The 23,214-nt window shown below is 41.6% G+C and overlaps 1 protein-coding gene across 2 annotated transcripts in view; it reads left to right on the top strand.

Moving 5' to 3' along the window:
• The first annotated feature begins 903 nt into the window (after nucleotides 1-903).
• drp2 (dystrophin related protein 2) overlaps nucleotides 904-23,214 on the top strand; it is a 155,774-nt gene continuing 133,463 nt past the window's right edge. For both annotated transcript variants that reach the window (XM_076738393.1, XM_076738392.1), the window contains exon 1: nucleotides 904-1,279. The gene's annotated coding sequence lies outside the window, so the exon portion shown is untranslated. The remainder of the gene's footprint in view (nucleotides 1,280-23,214) is intronic.

Raw genomic sequence — 23,214 nt, 5'->3', positions numbered from 1 at the left:
AGGAACATCCACAGGTACCCAAAAAAATAAAAAATTAACAGTGCAATGTTACAGGGGTTTCAGGGCTGCGACTAAAAAATCTTCTCATAAGTTGTTTAAATAATAATTAGAACTTTATTTTTATAGCCCCCTTAATACTAAGATGCTGCCAGAAGTGCGAACAAAAAGAGCAACAATAACAATAAAAAAAACTATTCTAAGGGAGTCAGATGTTCTGAGATCCAGGGGGAGGCTGGTCCACAGTTTAGGGCCGTGGAAACAGAAAACCTTGCCAAAGTTTTTGTGGGAACCTTTAAAAGAAAGACAGTGGAAGATCAGAGAGTTCTTATCAGGGCATAAAGTGAGAGGCAGTCTTTGAAAAGTGAAAGGAGTTTAAAATCAATTATAAGGGATACTGGTAGCCAGTGAAGTGAGCAGAGGGGTCAGATGGTCTTTTTTTGTATTGGTCAAAAAAGTTTTTGTCCAGCCAAAGGAACTTGGAACCAGTTTAGTATTTTGCTTATTTTAACTACTTATTGAAAATATCAGAATTGTTGATCGTCTAACTGATTGACAGATTCAGCTCTAAGCCTGAGAGATGGTCTCTCAATGCGGCTAAGTTTGAGGGCAATGATCTCCATTCATTCCTTGATTTTCGTCTTATAAAACCCTCTCAGATGACCATCTCCACGGCGGAGAGTAAAGGCTCTTAAAACTTTGGTCAAGAAAGCCAGATTGGACAGCACAGGTGTATTTTTACGTGTTGTAGGCTTTATTGCAGTTTTCAGTCCACTGTCAAAGATGATGAAGCGGCGCGGAGAAGACACGCTCTCTCAACCTTGAGCCAAATTTCATCCTGACAGGTTTTTGGACGCCCCCCCCTCCTCAGCTGTGAGTCCACAGCCTCCCTCCTGCTGCTCTCTCACAACGCAGCGCGGAAGTTTTGTCTGAGCACGTTTTATTCCAACTGTGGCTCCCTGAGACGCAAATATCTGCTGAGGCGCTCGGTCCGCCGGAGGAGAGCCTCGACGTGCGGTGTGCGGCGCTGAAGGGAGCGAGCGGAGCCACCTTAAAGGAGCGCAGCCCGCTGATGTCAGAGACTCAGACTCCGCCGCCGGTTCAGCGCTGCGCTGCTCCGCCGTTTCAAATCTTCATCCGCGCTGCTGCTCTCCTCACTTTTCTTCAGCTCGTGTCTCGACTGCGTCCACGGGAGTAGCTTTTTTCCAGCCTCTTCGCCGACACGTTCAGCTGAGCGGTGTCAGTCCCACCTGAGCCAAATCCCTGCCTCGGGAAGAGGAAGGTAAGCTTGTTCAAGACTGCTTCTCTTTGTAAGTGTTGACAGCGGGAAATGTGTTGATTGAAGCCGGTTAACCTCACATCCAGGGCGCACACACAGACAAGAGGAACATGGTGTGACAGTGTGCCAGGCTTCTTAAAGCGCCTCTGGGTCACTCCTGTGCATGCTAAGGTAGATGTAGGCTGTTGTGCTGCAGTTGGGGTACTGAGCATCGTCCTGGTCACAGTTTGGCAGCTGGATCTTTTTCTTCACTTGGACGAAATGCGTGTGATGAATGAGGTTTGCCTGATTGTGGCCGGTGGAGCTGTCGGAGCGAAAGCTTCTCGTGTGGACGTGTTGCCAACAATTTGGGGAAAGCCTCGTGTTGTGTTTGCGTTACAGTTCTTTCTGGTCGTTATTCCGAACAGCACGCAGCGCACAGACCGCAGGTTTTCATTCACAAATTGCGGATGAGAGGAAGTAAAATTCAGCGACACTGTTTTAAGTGTGCGCTTGTTTTGGGGCTCAGAGAACAAGAAAAAAAAAATATGTTAATTAAGACCCCGCCACATCTTTATACGCAAGTTCTCTGCAAGTCTGGCTTCCTGCAGAAAAAGGAGCATTTTTAGGGCTCTTCTGCCTCACCAGTTTGCATGGGTGGAGACTGACGTGTGATGGTGTTGAGCCGGATTTGAACTCATGGGTGTCGCGAGTAATTATGGTTACAATTACACGGTGTGCGTCTTAAGCCCCAAGACTGTCTTTTAGGGCCCCAGGACGCAGCACAGTATGGGATGGTTTAGGTAAATATTTTGGAGGGAGGAGTAATCCTGCTTCTGTGGACCTGACAGCAGTGGTAGCCTGCTTAAATCCAAATCTTGGCTTAATGGCATCCCCATTAACTTAAAAAAAGAGAAAAGAAAAAGATCTGAACCTGCACCCAGTCCCTGTCTGCCTGATTGGCAGGTGTTAAGGCCGTGCAGACAACATCTGAGTTAAAGTTTGTTTTCAGATATTATTTGATTGCATCATATGTTTGACAGATTACCTACACAGGCTCCATCTAAGACTCCAAGTAAGTGGACATCCCTCATGCTGTGGTCACAGAAAGTACCGATTGGCTCTTTAACGGATCTACACAATGCCTGGCAGAGTATTTGAGCTCTGACAAATGTGTTCATCTAAATATATTAGCGTGTCAGTTGCACATTTGTCAGTGCTTTTGTGTCCAGATGTTGACTGAATGCTCTTTTTGAAGAATCAGTCCAAAACCCAAAATAGCCTTCATAAAAATTAATCATTTTGGTTTAGAACATCAAAAGTCAGGCCAGTCAGGCTGGTTTTGTGTTTCATCTTTGATCATAGAGCCTGGTAATTCTTGGTGTTCATGGCTCCGTCCAGGATGAAACTGGAGGTCTCTGGAAGCTTTAAATGGCTTATTTTGGTGAAAAGAAAAAAGAGCTGCATAATGTTTCCTTCCCAAAGGGGACACCCTGCCTCATAGAGGAATCTCTCTGAAAATGACTTTTATGTTGTCGTTCTACGGGACCTTTCAGCATTACCAATCTGCGTTCATTTAGAATGGCTTCAAGTCATTTTCATGGACGCTGATCTTTCCGAATTGACATCGAAAGATCATTTTCCTCAGAATGCAAAGGATTTTCTTTAGGCAGTCCAATTTGATATGGGATGATAGGATTGCACGTCTTTTCATCTCAAAGACTGCTGCAAAACATCTGCAAATGTGGAACACAAGAGGACTAATTGTGCACATTGTGGGTTTAATAATAGCTAACAATGAGTAGCGTATGTTGTGATGACCACAGCGTCTCGCATATAATGTGTTGCTCTATGTCACAGATTTGGCAGCTGAGGGAAACTGTGTAGCTTAAGGTTTCACACAGTAGTGAAATATAATAGTTAAAGACGCTAAAAGGATTACGAGATGTTCTATTGTCACTGCTTCTCTCCATCTACATGCCTTCTGGACATGTTTTATGTTATGCATTTTCAACACTCTGCCTCCAGCTGTGTTTTGGAGAATGTAGATTAAATCATACAGCATCATCCCATTTTAATGTCCTTTATTTATCCTTAAGATGATGGTGCCACTGTCACGTGTAGCGGATAATGTTAAGGCAACCTTTTTTGTCTGAGGCGCTGTAGCCCCACAGCCCTGTCAGAAGAATAAATTGTCTCCTCATTGACACCAACCGTCATGCTCCAAATGTGTTCATTTTCATTCATTTCAAACTGGATGTCATTTTACAGTATTAATTATATAAAAGTCACTGTTTGTGCATGTTTGGAGTGGCTGCTGGACATTTAAACTATTCTCCACCACGTTTAGCTCTATGATTCAACCATTTATCCAACAGTAATCCAAGTAGATTTCAACCGTCAGTCAATGATGTTCATATCTATCCGTTTTAGCTAATGATTTCATTACTTTAAGCTAGTTATTTCAACCATTTATCCACTACTTTTATCCATTATATTTAAGCTAGCCAAGTACTTCAACTGAGCAATATCAGCCATTTATTCATTATTTTTAGCTAATTATTTAACCGGTTCAAGTACTTTTAACCATGTCAGCCATTTATCTATTACCTTTAGCTAATTATTTAATCTGTTTGTCCATTAATTAGCTTATTAATTAAGCCATTTAGCCAATTCACCAAACTATTTGAGCTGTTTCCTCATTACTTTTAGCTGTCTCTTTCAGCCATTCGTTCATGGCTTTTCTCTAACTTAAGACTTCTCTGCTTCCTGACAAACACTCTGCGGAAACATGTGACATTCAGGTGTTGTGCTGACTCAGTGTCAGTAGAAATTTGTAATTTCTATTTTTTTTTTAATTGTCAAGGTACAATGCCATCAGAACTGCAGAAGTACCCTGGAATAGGTCTGGGTAGTAAAACTTAACCCTGGTTGGGAATCTCTGTGAAGGCGTTTGTATTTTTCTGGAGCCGCAGTTTTGAGAGTGTGAAAGGTTAATCCTTCATACGGAGAACTTCAAGACACCGAGCTGGTTTCATTCATGGTTTGTTTTCATCACCTCTGATGAATTCTAAACATGTATTTTTGGATTGCATTATTTATACTGTTATGTGGGGAGCAAGCTGTGTTAAAGATTGTCTCGGGCATGTTTTTCTTTTCCCCCTTTTTTAATTCAGGAGAGTGATCTGAAAATGTCATCCTCTGTTAAAGTCTGCCCCGGGTCTTCAGTAACTCTAGCGGAGCGTTAAGAATTAGCAACCTACTGACTGCTGTAGTGACATTACATATTCTTACTGAGAAGATTTTTTTCTTTATTTACATTGAAAAGGTGATTGGTGGTCAGATGAGTTCATGAATACTGTGGTCATGAATAATTAGTCTGGTCTGGTGTTTTCTTGCTGCACAGAGCAAAGCGTTGGTGAGTTTTCAGGTTGTGACCTCGTGGAGTCAAACTGGTCAAACTGCCATTGTGATTTAATCACAGCTGACCCCAGGTTTGACCTTAATGCTGTTGCCTTGCTCCCCTGTTGGGCAGTTAAAACTCCATATTGCCTTGTGTTGCTACACTGAATATTTGCAGTGAAACAGCTTTTGGGGCTTCAACTGTGTATTTAAAGCATAGTTTCGTTTGGTGATATTTGTCCATTCTGCAGCTCTTCTTTACATAAGTATAATTAGCAATAAGGTACCATATTCCCACTTGAGTCTGCACACAGTTAGCATAGCTGAATATATCTGGGCTCATTTTCCTCCCTTCAGAAGAGGCCATTTGTTGCTACTCACTCTAGCATAGTATGAAAAACAACTTCCAGTAAACTGTGAAAGGCTTGATAATCCACTCAGTTTGTATCCCATGAAGAGTTAATTAGCTTCAGTAAAGTTTTTTGCTGTTTTGTTACTTCATTTTGCATCCGTTTGATGTTTTAATTTCTAACCATGCATGCAGAAAGCAGAGAACATGTCAGACTGTCTGATTGGATCAATAAAACACTGTCTGCGACAATATAAGAGGGAGGCACACCAAATTAAGTGCTGGTTTCCTTTGTGGTTGAATTGCGGTAATGCTCGGCTGGCTGGCTGGTAATCAGCGTGCGTCTGTCTGAAAGCAATCTCTCAAAAAACTTGCCACATTACAACCTTAATGTTCACATCCATGTTTTCTTATTTGGGCCATCTTTGTTAGTTGACAGCTCAGTTAAAGAATCAGTCTGGTGATTTTCTGTACTTTTCTTATTGCCAACAAATCTTGTGAAAAGACCAAAACCAAGAAGGAATTGATCCTACAAACAAGCGTTGTCTGTATATCCCAAGTTTGTACCTTTAACCACATCAAACAGTGATGTCACAGAATCCTGGAGTACACCTGTACATCACTGAAGCTCGGCAAGAAGTGACATCAGCCAAAACAAGATTTTCCAAAGTGTTAAGGTGCTCTTTAAACATTTCAATGGGAACTAATGGGCTTTGGGCTGAGTGCCACACAGACAGGATGGAGAAGTCAGAAAGTATTTGGAGACAGACTTACATAAAGCTAGTGTGGTTTTAAAAATCATCAAAAAATAGATAAATGATTAAGAAATGTAATTAGACGTGGGACTGCAAAATCACACAATACGATTCTTTTTGAATAGTAATCAATCTTGACTAAACGCCGTCAATAGACAGATGAGAGCAGTTGCCCTGGCCCCGTATATAACCTCTTTTAACAGTACTGACCACAGACCAGCTGTGTCTGCTGCATCCACAATTCCTGTCCGACGAAAGTACCACTGGTCACAACCAAACACCTTAGGCCCTGCTGGAATAAAAATATCTCAGTGCCCTGTCAAGTGGCTGTCCCTCCTGAGACCCAGATGGACGGATAGTTGTTGTACACCTTGGAGCATCATCATCCCGAGCTCTGTGGCCGTAGGACAGCTGTGCTCAGTCAAGCAGGCTGCAACAGTCCCATCATCTCCCTGCACCTCTCCATCATCCCCAACCTATGCTGAGAGATGGCAAAAGGGACAAATGGGGGAAGAATGGGGATAGAAAAGCAATTTACTAACTCCATAAATTCCTGCGCCTGCGGTACCTATCCTTGGTCATGGAGACTGCAAGCTATTATTTAGAATCTGGTAACCGATGCTTTCCTATTAACATTAAATGGGTTGGTGTCTGTGGGTTGTCTCCCACGACACGTTTATGCTGGTTATTTACTGCCCGGCACTGCAGGCCTTGCTCTCGGAGCTGCTCTGAGGGCCGGCTCACAGTTTGGCCCCATGTGGCAAGTCATCCTTAATATGGCAGGATGGGCGGGGGAGAGGAGCGCCGACCGCTTGCTTAATTTACAGTCTGTAACTAAGGGCAGAGGGAACAAGTATTGAATGTGTTGCTGTGAAGTTTTGTACATTCGTTCATTGGATGAATCTTACTGACTTTCCAGTTAGTGCCACCAGTGGGTCAAAGTTATCACTAGTAATGAGGGGGCTGGTTCTTTTAAGTAGCCCAGATTGTTTTGTGCACCTGCACCTAGCGAATCAAGTCATGAACAACGCTTTTGGTTCTGTCTGTCGACTGAGAGAGCTCCAAAAACCTGATATCAAAGTCTGGCTCAGTCGGTCTTTGGCTCTGCAGCTCAGTGAGTCCAGAATGAACAAATTAACATCCAAATTGGAGTGATTCTCTGAGTGACATAACCTGGCTCTTGTGCACAACTAGGCATGCACCATTCGGAAGCATGGGGTTGCTGCCTTTCTCTGTGTGAAAGGGACACCTCGCTATTTTCATGTACTAATTTGTGCTTTTTATGCATCACTTTCAAAGTCCTGTGCTGCTCTCATGAAATACAGTCAGTCACAGTATTTGTCAGTGTTATAAAATAAATCTTATTTTAACCTTTAGCCAAAAAACCTCTTAAAGGATGGGGTGGCCTAGCCTTGGGCAGAATAATGTCCACCAATGTTCAATTGGTTAGTATTTTTTTTATTTATTTTTTTTTTACTGCATATTATCTTATGTCGGCATAATAAAATAAATCTAATATAACCTTCAGTCCAAAACCTTTTATGAGTGATGCAGTAGACTAAAGATTTATTTCTACCAAGTGGATTAGTAGTTAAATTCCTCTCTCACACAAGCTTGCGTGTGCACAGTAAGGAGGCGTGTCCTCTGCTTACATCCTCACTGAACTCGTGCATTGTGGAGAATTGCAGGGTGTAGCTAAGTGTCACACGATGACTCTAAACACTGAATGATCTAATAACAACAGCGCACACATTAGCCAACAACAATTTCCTGTATCTGCCTCTGTTGAAGTCTGGGGTATCATGAATCATCTGATTCCACTCTGTGTCCTCTGCTCTCGCTGTGGCTGCTCAGACGTGCCAGTCCCCTGCTGAGTGCTGCTATCCTGTGAGATGCATGTTAGCATTGTCATTGTGAGCATGTGAGCATGGTGACATTAACATTTAGCTCAAAGGACAGCTGTGCCTACAGCAAGTACAGCCTTACAGAGCCGCTAGCATGGCTGTAGACTCTTAGTATTGTTTAACATTTTCCTGGTGAGGAGAAGATGAAAAGTCCACAGTGTAAAAGAGATCATACATTTGCCCAGTATTACTATCAGGCGGCAGTGCGGTGGTGTTATTTCTTAATCCTGTCATCCTCTGCACCAGAGATGCTGGCTGTGGTTGTTTTTCCTTTTATCTGCGTATGTCAGCATGTGGGACAGGGGTTTGACTAACTATCCACTGCCTGAACATTTCTGCTTTTGTGCTGAATAACACCAAATTTCCCCTCCTGACAGCAGCATCTCACAACAGATGAATGATTAAGCATGTGACAATTAGTCAATGACAAATGATTTATGGCTCTTTTTAAGATGAAATCCATCGTGTCTAAAAACGTTTCAGTTTGTCGGCCTGTACAGAGATCTCTGCCATCTCTGCGCTGCTTTAAAAAGTCTGTTCTGGCTCGAGATAAGAGCGTATCATTTAAATGCAAAGCTACATCTAATCTAATCAAGCGGACTCTCATATATACAACTTTTCAGGATGGATCTTGAGCCTGTGGAAGACACTCTGGTCAATAACATTACATCAGCAGGCATTACATTACAGACGCTCCACTCTAATTGGAGTTAATGGCTCCTGCACTGAACACTACATACTTCTTGTGGCTGCTGCTGAGTTTGTGTCGCAGGCTGAAGCTGGGCTTCCAAACTGTTGAATAACTTAACTGCTTCTATACTGTTTTATTACACAAGTGAACGGATCGATCTCGTGTGTCAGTTCTGGGCAGAGTAACGCAGCGTCTGCTCTCCGCTGGTCACACTTCATCTTCTGAACATGTGCTAACATGTGCTCCAATTAAAGCTGACATGTTCTGATCAGCGAGGTGTCATGTCTGCCGGTCTGACCCCGGGTGGGCTCGGCCTTTCCTCCACTACTCAACTCCACCGTTGTTTTATCTTGGCTCGCTTCTGGAAATTCATGGAGCATGTTGTTGATATTCTGCAGCGGATGTGCGTCGTGGCTCTGGCCCACATCTCAGACAGAGCACAGATCTTTTGTCTGTTGTTTTTTTATCTTTAATTTAAGATTGAGGAGATGGGGTGGGCTTATTTGGATAATTGCAGTGAGTCTCCTGGTTTCATATCATTGTAAAGACATAATGGAGTATTCATGCCATGTATGAGATGATGAACTCATTAGAAACAACTGCCGATCTTACCCCTCCCCAGTATAACCTTCAGGCTGTGAAAGAGAAAAAAACTGCTCGAGCTCATTTTTCTGGCAGGTCTTTGAGGTATTATATCTGTCTTTGAATTAAACATTTTCTGTCTATTGTTCTCTGGTAGATGATGTTTAATGTCATAGTCTGAATGGTTTAAGGAGTAGAAATGTGTAAATGAGATCATAATCTGCGTAAGTGGCAAATATGCTCACACACACACACACACACACACACACATGCACTCGCTCTTTATTTTTGGCATTTGCTTTTCTTTCTTTTGCCTATTTTTGAGTTTGTGTGATCTGAATTAACTTTCAACATTCCTGGTGGGAGGACGCTTGTAAGTCTACCTCGGCTTTTTTCCCTCCCCTGTGTTTCAAGCTGGGTGTTATTTTCGCAGCTTTGGCCATTATTCCCATTTGTTATAATAACATTTTACTCACCTGCACCATTGCACACACTGCAGAGATGGCACAAGCTTTAACCCTGTCATTTCAACACCAAAATAATTTCCCTAGTGCCGTAATTGTCTCTGTGTGTAATTTTCATTTTTTATATATCTTCCCTGTGTGTTGGCTGGGCCATGTTTCATGGTCCTCACGGTGTGCAGTGGCTGCACAAGATTTCTTTTCTCTGCTCTTGATTTTGGCTCTTTGTCTGCACTCAAGTTCAATAACTATGGGAGGCCGTCAAAGAGAAATGACTCACAAACATCCACGTATTGCAGTGTGGAAAGAATAGGCATCATCCTCATGAGTGTAAAGAGTCAGTACTCGGTATGCTCAAACACCAGTTTTCTTTTTGGAGTCGTGCATGTTTTATTGATACAAGCCCAATTCTGCTGAGTAACACATAAATAAAACAGAATGTGATCATTTGCTAATCCTTTTTAACACATGCCCAGTTGAAAACAGCACAAAGACAATATATTTAATGTTTGACCTCATCAGCTTCAGTGATTTTTGTAAATATCTGCTTATTCTGAATCTGATGCAGCAATATGTTTCACACAAGTTGGGAGAGGAGCAACAAAAGTTCTCAAAGGTTTATTAAAAAGGAACTTAACACCAGGCTGAAACTGGTCTGAAGTGGACTCCATTGAACCTGAAGCCACACCCAGCAGTGATGTCACAGTGTACTGACACACCCTGGAGTACATGGAGTCTACATCACTGCAGCAAGGTGAGAAGTTAAACCACAGGAGCTCATCAAAAAATTTCAGCTGGTCGTTAAGTTGTGTTTAAACAGACAATGGCTGACAAACTGTTGACGCTGATTCTGTGTAAAAAACCTCTATGAGGCTTGTGCTGTTTGCTGAAATGACAGCATTGTAAAGAAATTAGATAATTCTCTGACATTTCTGCAGCTGAGCGTGTTTAATAACAGGTTGTTATACATAATCAGAGTAAAGGTCAAAGCTCTGAAAATACAATCCGTTGATGCTGCTGAACTGCTGTGAAAAATAGAATATTTTCTGAACAGGTTGAGACCTGTTACAGATGTTTCTCCTTGGTTTTCTTGTCGGTTGCATCTCACCGGCAGACAACACGCCGTAAACCTTCTGTGCTCAGTCTTGTGGATTCGTGTGTCCGACTGTGTCTAAAAGAAGACATATTACTGAATTTAAAATGTAGATTTTGATACAAATGCAGTGAATTTGGTAAGAGCTGAGGTACAGAAAAAACATTTCAGCCTTCAAGCGCTGCCTCACACAGTCGTGCTGAGTTCATGACCTCATATTGTACAGTATTTAAAAGATAATGAAGCCGGACTGCTTTATCGTGATGAAATCACTTGAAAATCACAGTTGATTCTCTGACCTTCTGTTTCACCTTGAAAGTAATTGCTCTTTGCCAAACGTATGATTACCTGATTAGTTGTATGTATTGTATCTCCAGATTGCTCTCCATTTAAAAGTTTTCTGTCAGAAGCTGCAGATGAAGATTAGAGTGTGATCAGCTCGCCGGGTTCAGAAGCCTCTGCCCCGACGTTGTCTCACAACACCAATGAAATGTGGTTTCCTCTTAAAATGAACCAGAAAAGAACCTAATGACTGTCTACATTATTCACAGTCCAGAGACTTGTGTGGCTCCTCCTGTTGAAGCTTAATTGAGCACCGGGGGAATGCTTCTCTTTACTGAGTGATGAAATAAGAATTTGACTTCTCCTCAGACAATAAAGCACTGGGTGTCTCTGTCCCATTCCTAGCTGAAAAAATAATAGAAATTTTGCATGCGTGCGTGCGCGTGCGTGCGCGTGTGCTCCGAGCACAAACTGGACGGGTCGATACAGCTCTGAGATCATTTCTCAAAGCTGCGCATTTCCCATCTACAAGGCTAACAGCAGTCTCTTAGGTTTTATGATTTATCAAACAGAAAAGGTCACTACGGCAGGCGGCAATTAATTCTGTCTGCTTTTATTTGGTGCTGCTCTGGATGCTCGCTCCATTAGTGACATATGTCATTACATGGGCTGTCTCCAGGATGGGAATGCAGGAAGGGCGGTTTTTATGTGAAATAATGCGGCTCTATACCAGGCTCTGTTCAATGTTTAATCGTTTGAAGCAGTGTTGAGTAATGATGTATATTTGACTCCAACCTTTTATGCATTGAATTTGCAAACAAATAATAGATAAGAAGTGGATTGTGGAAGTTCAGCTCAGTTACAGATGAAAGAAAAAAAAAAGGAACGAGAATGATGGGAGGAAACAAAAACATAACACTCAAAAAGGGACCAATGAGAAATAAGATGAAGCGCCTGCAGCCTTGTCTGTGAGGCTGTATGTCAGCACAGTGGTAGTTAAGCTAATTGCTAACATATGCTAGCATGCTCACAATGAGAATTCTGATCTTTAGCTGTTAAAATGTTTTCCATCTCACTACAGTAGTTTAGTGTGTGCGCTTGCTAACGTTTGTCAATGAGCACTAAACATAAATTGGCAAAGTGGTAACATTTGATATCCAAAGGGTTCAAAGGTCAGCCTCACTATGACATCATAATGTTCTGCTAAAACACTTTTCTGGCCGTTATTCAACACCATAACTCAGAACAGAAGAGCAGATTGTGGCCATATTTTACATTTGTTCAGATACTGAATTGGTGATAATGACTGGGCCGTCCACCTTGAAACTGTGCTGATTGCAGAGACCTTCCTTGCTGCTGGGTTGAAGATGTGTGTGAAGCATCAACATTTTAAGATTTGTAGCTTCTCTGTAGCTCCATCCATATTTGAAGCATTGCAGTCCAACTTAAGCTCATAGGTTTTCGTGGTTTTGGGCTTGTTGCACCATGTGATGAAGCTCTCCATCAGCCCTTTATGAAAATAGTCTCTAAGTGAAGACAGCATGTTTCTCACTGGACATTATTCACTGGAATCACACATGTCATTATAGTGCTAACTTCCATCTCACCAAAAAATACACTTAATATCTTTTTTTTTTTTTTTTTTTTTTTCAATTCCTTCAAAGTCTTCACTATATATATTTTATGAGTCGGGAAAGACATGCAACTTGTTACAAACTTCACTTTTTGACATCCACGAGACCCTTATTCCAGTTTTCAGAGTAAGTTAACTTATTATTTTCTGTTTTTGTTGTTTATTTTAGCATTCCAGTTAAAATAGTATTTTTTTTATTTAGAGAAAAGCTATGCTAGAGATGATGCTAGGCAGGAAGTGAAGAGCAATTATAGGATTTTGTCAATCAGAGACATTATGGCAGTTAGTCCAGTCACCAAAGCCAATAGGACTCATCCTCTGGGAAACATGAATGTCTCGACAAAACTTCATAACAGTCTGTTCAAGAGAGTTGACATATTTCAGTCTGGACCAAAGTGTGGCACTGACCGCATTGTCATCCTTAAAACCACTAGCCTGGCCACAAACTGTAGTTCTGTGGTGAATATAAAAAACTAAATGCATACGCCTATATGCATTTATGAGTAATGTACACAAAAGAAAAATTCAAATACATGAAATAAAAACAGAATATAATAAGTCAGGGGCAGCAAGAATGATGTTTTTTGTACAGATGGTTTTTGTATTTAAAGAATCTCTTGACTTGAATAAATGTTCAAACTCAAAAGTCAAGTAAATTAACTGCGTGTTGCGGATTCCCCCCACAGCCACCAACTTCTTCTTCTGCTTCCTTTCATTTTACTAGCTCTGTTTTCCGACGAAAAAGACTTTCCATCGTAGATTAGGCACCTTGCCTCAGGCGATGTTTATTTTTGGGATGTTTGTGCTGTAGAAATAGCTTGCATGATGAAAAATCTCAAGTTATTTCAATATGTTTCATAAAGCTAGGTTATAATCCCTCCTAATTAATGCCCAAATCGTTTTCTGTGCCTTGTGGCTGTGTTTTGAACATAAGTAGTCTTGCTTTTGCAGTTAAAGCTTCTCATCAATCTGTCTTGTGAGCTGATAGCCGCCTCACTTAGTTCCTATGGAAACTGCAGTGTTAAGAGTTCAAACTTATTGCTATGCAGACCAGTCCAACAGTTGGTGAAATGTTAGAAGACTGCTGGACTCTTTGCCCTGGTAGACAGTGCTTCTTCACGTTAAATCCTGCTTTTTGACATAGGGCAGCAGGTCACTCAAGTGAAGGCTACTTCGGCTTCTTCGGCTTCTTCGGCTTCCTGGGCTCCTTATCCAATGATCCAAAAGCTGTGGAATAAACCTGGACTTAACTAGAATGATTCAGATGTTCGATTGTTTTACTGGCTCGACCTTTCAGATTCTCTCCAATCACGTTGACCTTTCCATGTGCCAGTAGATGTTGCTGTAAGCCTTTCTTGTTAACATATTAAATCCTGGCATACACTCCAGATATGCTTGTTCGCGTTGCCAAATTTTCGCCGAAGATTCTTTTGTGAGTATGTCAATGAGGTCATCCTTTCACAAGGTTGCTCATACAAAGCTCTACCTTCTTTTCCAGATTGAGGGAGTATTCTGGCTGGTTCTTTGTGCACAACGCCTCGGCGGCTGTGTCAGAACCAGTGCAAGATGTATAGTATGTGAGGAAACGCTGATGGTGCCTGGTCTTTATTTTTAGAGTCAATCTCCTGTTGGTGCTCTGTCTTAGCGAGGAGGTAGTGAGTCATGTTAAAACCAATGAATGTGAACTGCCAAACCCCCATGGTGCGATAGGAACATCGCATCTCCCAACTATTTTGCTCGGTGGTATTAAAACCTCTCTTTTCTCCACACGGTGCAATATGTTGTTTTGATCGGTGTACATCCAACTGGCTGATTCTGTGGCGCCTTTGATTTATGTTGTTTTTTCGTGGCGTGACTCTGGGTAAGGACTACATTATTTGGCTTCATTTGACTTTCTGCATCGCAAATTAGTTGGAGCAGGATGCTCGCTAAACACATACACCCACTCAGTCATCAAGCTTTGCCATCTTATTTCTCATGTTGAGGCATATTTGCTGTTCACCAGCCAAGTGGCTGACAACATGGACATAATGCTAATGTATTTGATTACATTTATGACACATGAATTTAACAAACTTGTTGTTTTCTTCAATGGGTTTATAGGTCGGGAATCAGCCAACACGTATAACAAACGATTGTCAGAGTGTCTGAATACATATAAATACATTCTCCTTTCCAATCATTGGTCATTTTGTCTTTATTCCAGTCTAGTAGAGCAGGGGTTTTAAAAGTCTGACACCAGACTGCCCCTCTGTAACAGGAAATATAATGTTGCCATGGATTCATTCGGTTAGCTTTGGGCTATGACTATCACTGTTTCTTTTGCCTTTATTTGTATATATTTTGACAAATTGCTGCCACTAAGATTATGCTGAATTAGCTACTAACAGATCCTCACTGCAATCCATCCATGCATGTACAGACAACCGTAACTGGATTGCTTTGACACCGAAGGACGATTCTCAGGCAAGTTCTGGAATTATAAATGCGCCTTTTTCTCTGATTTCTCGGTGGGTTTATAGACGTTAATGAGAGTAAGTACGAGCATGGTGATGAGATGATGATATCCTCAGGAATTGTATCGCACTGTAATCACTGAAAATACCTAAAAATATGTGTATTATGCCCGTGGACAGATTTGACTGAGCTATGACTCCGAGAAGGAGTATGATATTTGTGGCAATCAGGCACGAAGGCTTTTAAGGTACCTTAATTGCCTCCGTGAGCTGTTTTTCACATCCACTGCTGCTGCTGACCAGCCTAAACATCAAGCCAAATCAGGACCAAACGACTAACAGAACTAACATCTAACTAACTATCTAAGACAAGCTTGAGCCTGTTAAAGTGAAAAGTGTCAACCTTCTGTGGAGGTCAGTGCTAACTTCTTTAATAAAATAGTTCCTTTATTGTAAGTACTTTCAAGAGATTTTCATATTCCTGACCATATTTCACTCCACCCCTGAAGGCTCATGAAATTGACAAGTTATAAGTTATGAAAGCAAACTGTATCTTACATATTAAAAATACATTCAGTATCATTGACTCTGAGGCTGTTGAAGCTGTCAGTGGAGTGAGGACAGCTTCACTGGAGGTACATTTTAAATGTTAAATGAAATATATAAACTTCAACTCCACAAGGACTGCTTTTAGTCAGACTGGAGTGACTTACTTATTAATCTGAGCTGCTTAAGCAATAATTTGTCACTGCTGATTGAAATTACATGCAGCAGTTGGAAAACACTTCATGGTAGCTCATTCTGTGGTAATTACGCAGCCACCACAGTGAGCAGGCCTCCAGTGGCAAAGATGTGTTAGTTTTTAAGACTTGGCCGGGTTAAACTTCTAGATGAAACACATTAACAATAAACCATCATTTCAAACAGTCCTTAAGGGTTTAGTTTTTCGAGGGAAAGGTGTCTCTGAGCAGATATGTAACCATATTCATTATGCTTCACATGTGGACACAGTCACGCACACCTTCAGGCCATTTAGACTTTACATTTCACCCGACTTACAGATCTTCATACTTTAATACTTAAACTTTAGAGGAATAGTTCAACATTTCTGAAATGAGCTTATTCGCATTCGTCCTGAGAGTTCGATGAGAAGATCGACACCACTCCAATGTGTTTCTTTTTAGTGTGAAGATGGCATCAGGAGATGGTTAGCTTAGCTTAGCATAAAGACAACCAGTGACTGGGTTTCCCCCTGCTTCCAGTCTTTATGCTAAACTAAGAGATAACACAATTTAAGGCCCCCTTAGTGCATTTCTAAGCAGTGTATGAACATTAACACTCAGTTTTGTAGTTGTAGTCACTTGTAAACACTTAATATGTCCATAGAGCTGCTTACAACTGCATAACAGTGTGTTATAAACATGTATTAAATGTCTGTGTACTGCATCCCTAATGAAGGAAAGTGTTACCAGCTAAGAGGATCACCTCAGTGTGCCAGCTTAATCCTTAATACTGCTCAGCTAGCTCGTCTAAGTGCATTTAGAAAATATTGAACTATTCCTTAACAGCTACATCAAACAAGAACAAAGCCAGCGCTGTAGAGTTTGTGTCCAAACCAGGTCCAAAAGTCTTTGTCCTGAGCAGGTTAAACTACAAGCTCTCACACAAGTGCAGCTCATTGCTGAAATCTGAACAAAACGATGGACTCGTCACTCCGATCCTCAGATCTCTGCACTTGACTCCGGTCTGTCAGAGAATCAATTTTAAAACACTGCTTCTCTTTTATAAGCCACTAATGGTTTAGGTCAAAAATACATCTCTGATCTTCTGCTGCAATAACAACAAATATCAGCCCACAGAGGTCGATTGACACGGGTGTAATAATTGTTCCCACAATTAAATACAGACAAGACGGAGCGGCTTTTTAAATCTGGACTATAAATGTTGTTTTCTGTCTCTTCTCATTGATTTTTGCTTTTTTTCTTCCTGCTTTTTAATTTTCATGTTATTTATTATGTTCTTTCTGTCACAGAGTCTTATGTAAAGCACTTTGAATGATGAAATGTGCTGTACAAGTAATGTTGCCTCGCCTCGCCTTGTGGGAGGAACTTGAGGTGCCAGAGGAGATTGAGATGAACTCTGGGGGAAGCGCTGACCCCTAATTGGGTCAAACAGGACCTTCTTACTGTGAGGTGACAGTGCTTAAACTCTGCGTGCAGATACTGGTTAACAGAAAGTATTCAAGGCCTCAACTCTATGTCTGATGGATTGAAAGAACTAAGTGAATGCTTCAAAGGCTAATTTGTCCTTAGATCTCGGTCTATATGCAAATTAGCCTGACAAGTAAAAGACATTAACTTTAGATTGCTGCACAGATCAATCACAGATGTTTAATCAGCTGAGTACTGTGCAGGGCCGCAGATAGATGGATGGATGACAGAGTGAAGCAGGTGCGGCGCTAGAAAGACACTGACCTCAATAGCAGCTGACTGTTTATCTAAAGCTGTCATGACTTCCATTATTCTGAATGCCAGCCTCGTCTTTGCTGCGTACTCCAGAGTCTGATTGCGTCTTGCATAGATACAGCTTTAACGTCAAAACTTATCTCTGGAATTCAGACTGGCAGTCCTTATCCCTGTACTCTTTCATGCTCTTATTCAAAACCCAAGAGATTTGGCAAGGTTTGATTCGCTCTTGCTCTTTGATATGGTCCTGAGAGGAAATTCAAAGAAACAGGCGAGCGTCTTTTTGTTTTATCATTTTGAGTAAGAGTTAGTTTGTGCCCGAGCGTGCATCATTTATAGAAAGGAAGGGGAAGCAGAGGAAAGAAAAGACAGAAGGACAATCCAGGAATTACGCAGCCCCAGAGATCACTAAGTGTTGGTTTCTGCATGTGGGACTGCGGGCATCAAGTCTGGTTAGATTCAAATCCAGCTGCCAGCACGTGTATGCGGCTGTTTTCATGGTGATGCGAGGAAGCTCGCCTGCATCACGCGGGAGCCTCGGGCTGTTCAGGTGAAGGATAAAGTTTTAAAATGAGGACGTCCAGGAGAGGTGGAGGTAAAACGAGTCGCGGTGCAAAAGATATTAGTTATTATTACACTCGCAGTACACACTCGCACACACATAAACTTTTAATTACATTTGGATTACTTCTACACTTCAGAGACCATACTGTAGCTGAAAAACACAATTCCAATTTCCAGTCTATTATTTGTATATTTGGAGCCATATTTCACAGTCTGGTGGATGGATGATGCTCTGGAGGAGAATGCAGCAAGCAGAGAGGAGGGTTGTTTGTATATATTCACCTACCAGGAATTTGGAAGAGTAAATATTACTGAAGTGTACACAGTCAACCATCTGATGAGCACCTTGAATGCTCAATTTGACTCTGATTCTGAGATAGAATCTCTGCAATCTGAACCCCAGATGAGGGAGTTGTTGTTTGATTTGTGCATTAGTCATGTATTGATCATGGAGAGGTCAAGCAGAGCATGTTACCGCAGCACTTTAGAGGGGCGTAGTTATCTACATGATCCCTATGCAGCTTGACAGATGTGGAGCAGCTTTGCAGTGGCTAAAAGACGCAGTCTCAAGATCATGTTACGCTGATGCAGACCTGATACAGACCTAGCCACATCAACTCAAGGCAAATACTTACATGAAGGCAATTAATATTCATGCATCAGTTATTTTCTTTCACATTTGTTCATACTTTAGATGCACTCGTAGAGATTTGTTTTCGCTCTGATACTTGACATTGTCTTTTTCTTTTGATTAGTGTAGAAATGTAACGCTGCTGCTGTGCCCCGGTGTTGTAAAGAGGCAAATGAGATACTTTTTATAGACTCTATAAACCGCAAAGTCAAACATTTCAAAGAAAGAACACTGCAGGAAAATAATTAATATACACATAAAATGAGAAAAGGTTAAACTATGTTAATCACAAAGTACACAGCTCTCCTCCAACGGTCGAATATGATTGGATCCCGACTGTTCAGCCTTTCTTAGGAAGCCTGTGCTGGACTGTAGCCAAGTGACCAACTTCAGATACAGAAAGAACAATGGACTATCAAGAGGTCATGAAAAATTGCTCATCCCATCAATTTTTTGTAGATTCACAGCTCCCCCAAAAATATCCAAAGCAATTCGTGGGACGTGCTGTGGGAGCATTAAAGTCAATTCATGGTTTCTGTATCCGCGTGACTGTGAAGGACCACGTGGGAAAAAAATCCTCCCGCATGAACCCCATTATGGACAGAATGCCAGTGTTGTTTAATGTGAACACTGAACTCCAACGAGGGTGGTCCTCGTGCCCCCTCCTGTTTGTCGTATTCATGGATGGAATATCAAAGTATAGCTGCTTGCAGATGATATTGCCCTTTTGGTTCTCTCTGACCATGACCTCTGATGTGCACTGGAGTGGTTTGCAGCTGAGGATAATGAAGGTCAGCATCACAGAGTCAGAAACCATAATTCCTTCCTAGATAAAATGAGGCTTTCCAAACTGTGTCTGGTCTTACTATTTTAATGGTATTCTGTGGAGATTAGAGATTTAAGAAGTCACTGCCGCTTTCTAATTAGTGCTGAAGTGATTCCGGTCCTGATATAGAGATGCCCCTGGCTGTCTCACTTTAGCTGGTGTTTCAAGCACGCTGACTGGGAGGAGACTCCGGGGCAGACCCGGGATATGCTGGAGGGACTACAGTAACTGCTTCAAGGTGTCCCAGGTGGAGCCAGGTGATGCCCTGCGGCGGCAACCCCACCTCTGACCACCACACACAGCTCATATGTCGCGTCGCAGAACCTCTTATCAACTGCCACAGCTGTACTGGGGATGCTTTTAACAGTGCACCAATCTGGTTATACTGCGCCTCCTGAACCCACTGTGTGTTCAGCTCACTCACTCCTGGACCCCTGCTGCTTTGCACAGCACAATTAGTTTTCCATGAAACGAGAAAGGGTCCTGACTGTGTCTGTTGCTTCTCTTAACATTTCCTCCCGTGATCATTAAAACTGATACACCTACAAAACATGGCTAAAAGTAGCCATGTCTTGTTGCGTAGGAGCATCTCAACAATAGCAATCAGCGTTAATGACAGTGACAAATTGATTGCATCTCTTCTGGCTGCCTCACAATAAAAGCAGCTTGGCGTTCTGTAAAATGGAAGGCTTTGGCATTAGCCATTAGCGCTCTAGCATTAACACCTCCAATATGTTTGTAGACCAGTGAACTCTATAAACAGACCCAACATCACACAAATCTGGCAGGACTTTTTTTTACTACAGGCTTTAAGTTTTTCAACACATCTACACTGATATTCAACTGGAGGTTTCCAGTCACAGCTGGATTGGGTCTTTGAATGCTGAGAGTTGTGTCAGCTGGCAGCATGGAGGCCAAAGAGTTTTAAAATACACTCTGAAGCATGGCGCTAGTTTTCAAGTGGGGTGTATGAAGAAAGAGACTGAGAACCAGGATAATCAAGGAAACGTGCTGGTGTGTCATATGGAAAACAATGAACCTTATATTTTAATAATGTGGACGTTGGTGTGCAGAGGAAGGGGAGTGAAAATACACCTGATTTAAGATAAGACAGCTCAGTCTAACTGTGTTCTCTTACTCATGGCTGTGTGATCATTTCATGATAAACACCAGGTCCCGTGTAACGTTAAGACAATCTCAGTGTGGCGCTCGGTAGGATCATGTACATCACCAGTGTTCACAGTCTGATTTGCTGTTTCCTTGCGAGTGAAAAATTGGCAAACTTCATACAATGGGGGGAAAATACAGCAGGGATTTCATGAAGCTGCAGGCATTGAGGATAGAAATTTGTTTTGCAGGAAAATCACTTTGAATAAATATTGTGAATTTTGCATAAAGATCGTGATGCAACAGGTACAGCAGCCCCACACAACATATAAATGAACTAATTCATCAGTTTATGCTTGAATTCTGACCAATGTCGCTGAAATGAAATAATTAAACCTTAATTTGAAAAAGGGGAAAATATTTTCCTCTGGACTGATAATCCTAAAATCCTAATTTAGGATTAAGATACCACAAATGAAATGCCAATGTTTCTCTCTCATTGTCTGCACAGCCCTGAGATGTTCAGGGGCTTATTTTAGACTCACACACTTTGTCCATAAGCAAACATCATAATCAAAACCCTGACTACAGGACGTTTGGGTTGCTCTTCTTTCCCTTCATCTAGTGCAGGTCTGACCGGTGGAAGTGCTCCAAAAATGTTGTTTGTTTGGTGGGAAATTTTCTTTGATTGCAGACATGTTTCCATCAACCAGTCCGACATCAATCCACTATCTCACTGAAGTCATCTTGCATTTTAATACTGTTATGTGATGGATCATTTTTTGCAATTGATGGCAATTTTCTTCTGATTATACATGATCCGAGACTCCCGAACCCTTTTCATGCACATTCACACTCACTTGCCTGCATTCACACCTCTGTCTGACAGCCACAAATAGGGCGGCATTACTGCCATCACGGAGTCTTGTAAGATTTAAAGGTCATCTGCAATATTCAGGTTGCAAATTACATTTCATTTAGAGCTGCTTGGCACATCTCTTGTATCTTCCACGTTGTGTATTTGTTGTGTCATATCTTTTTTTTTTATCATAGCCAGCATTTTGAACTCCAAACCTTGACTTGGAAAGGAGGATGTTATTAGCAGTATATTGATGACAAAAGATTTGAGAGAGAGCACAAAACAAATTCTGAGGGCTACTCAGTCTGCTTGTCAACATTTGAGAGGGCATAGATTCAGAGGAGTAGAATCAGATTTAGGGCACACAATCCCAACTGAGTCTGCCCTCTCAATTTTCTCCATCTGTTTTGGCAGCTTCTGAGCACTTGAGATTGTAAAAGGTTGCTTGCCAACTGTTTTTTTACTAGCAAGTGGAAATGCCCACATCCAGACGTCAGGATCATGTCTTTTTCAAAGCAAAAGTTTGCAGAAGGGAAAAACTCATTTTATTTTTACAGTTTCAATTATTGTGGCAGTGTAGATTGAAGTTCAGCCAATATATGGCAGTCCAACGTATCTCCTTACCATCACCTGGTTCATTCAATCTGGTGTCTGAAATATGAAAATGTGGTCCTTCTGACTGTACTCACAACCCGAAATAATTTTATTAATATTATTTTTTGCTTGTGCAGTTATTAGGCTCGGGAGATTGAGTGGGTCGTCGTTCGATCCCCGGCTCCTCCAGTTGAAATGTCCCTGAGCAAGATACTGAGTGTGTGAATGGGTGAATGTGACGTGTTCTAAAGCGCTTCGAGTGGTCAAAGTAGACCACTGCACATTTACCATTTGGTTTCAACGCCTTTTGATTGTTTTGGATAATGCAGTCACCACATACTGCCCCTTGTCTTTATCTGATGGTTCAAAAACTCCCTGCTTCTTGTCCTCCCTCGTGCACAAATCCAATTCAGCTCTTACAAATCTGTACGTATGTGCTGTAAACGGTCAATCTCAGAACCCATCGGCTATCATCTGATAATGATTTACCCTCCAGGGGAAACTTCTCTTGTTTTGGGGCTTCCGGATAATGGATATCTGGGCCAATTACAGACCAATTAACAATTTGAGATGCTTTCTGATGACATGTTGGCTCATCTGTATTAGCACATATCTGCGTATAAATGCAGATAACTGTAAAAATAAATAAATAAATAAAAAGCTAAGTCATTGTCAAACTATAGCCAGTGGTTTCATTATGTCTCTTTGTCTCTCCACACAGACTGTTTACCTGCATGTACACCAAAGCCTGCTCAAATGTGATTGGTCAGTGCTACTCGCACCACAAAAACCAGAACGATTCCGTTACCAGAATCTTGTCCCTTACCTACAGATTCTGAATTCATATGAAGATATCTCTTTATAAAGATTAATAAAGGTTGATTTTTCTTTCAAATCTCTCACCGTCAGTATCCTCGCATCCATTCTTTGTATGAGCTTGTACCTTTCATGGCAGATATGTCAAATGAAGCAGGACGAACTAGAGTTTTTTTGGTTTGTTTTCAGTGGCAGGCAGAGTGGTGCATTAGACATCTTTTCACTGTGGTACAAAGGAGGTGGAGCAAGGTCGAGAATGGACGATTAAACGATCTGCCCGACTCAAAGGGCAACACATGGGCAGCAGATGAAATGAAAACTGTCAGAGGGAATGGTGTTATTTAGGTGTTTGTGTTGCTGGTGAATACAATAGCACACAGAATTGACAAAGTCTGAGAAGTCAGGGTCATGAACGATTGAGGTCTGGGCTGCAGTATTTGAGGTTGCAACACACGAGAGCAAACACACACACACACACACACCTCCGTT

This window comes from Chaetodon auriga, chromosome 9 (genome assembly GCF_051107435.1).
Source record: "Chaetodon auriga isolate fChaAug3 chromosome 9, fChaAug3.hap1, whole genome shotgun sequence".
Taxonomy (NCBI): Eukaryota; Metazoa; Chordata; class Actinopteri; order Chaetodontiformes; family Chaetodontidae; genus Chaetodon; species Chaetodon auriga.
Note: the sequence above shows the minus strand (reverse complement) of the source record. Positions and strands in the feature narration are given on the sequence as shown.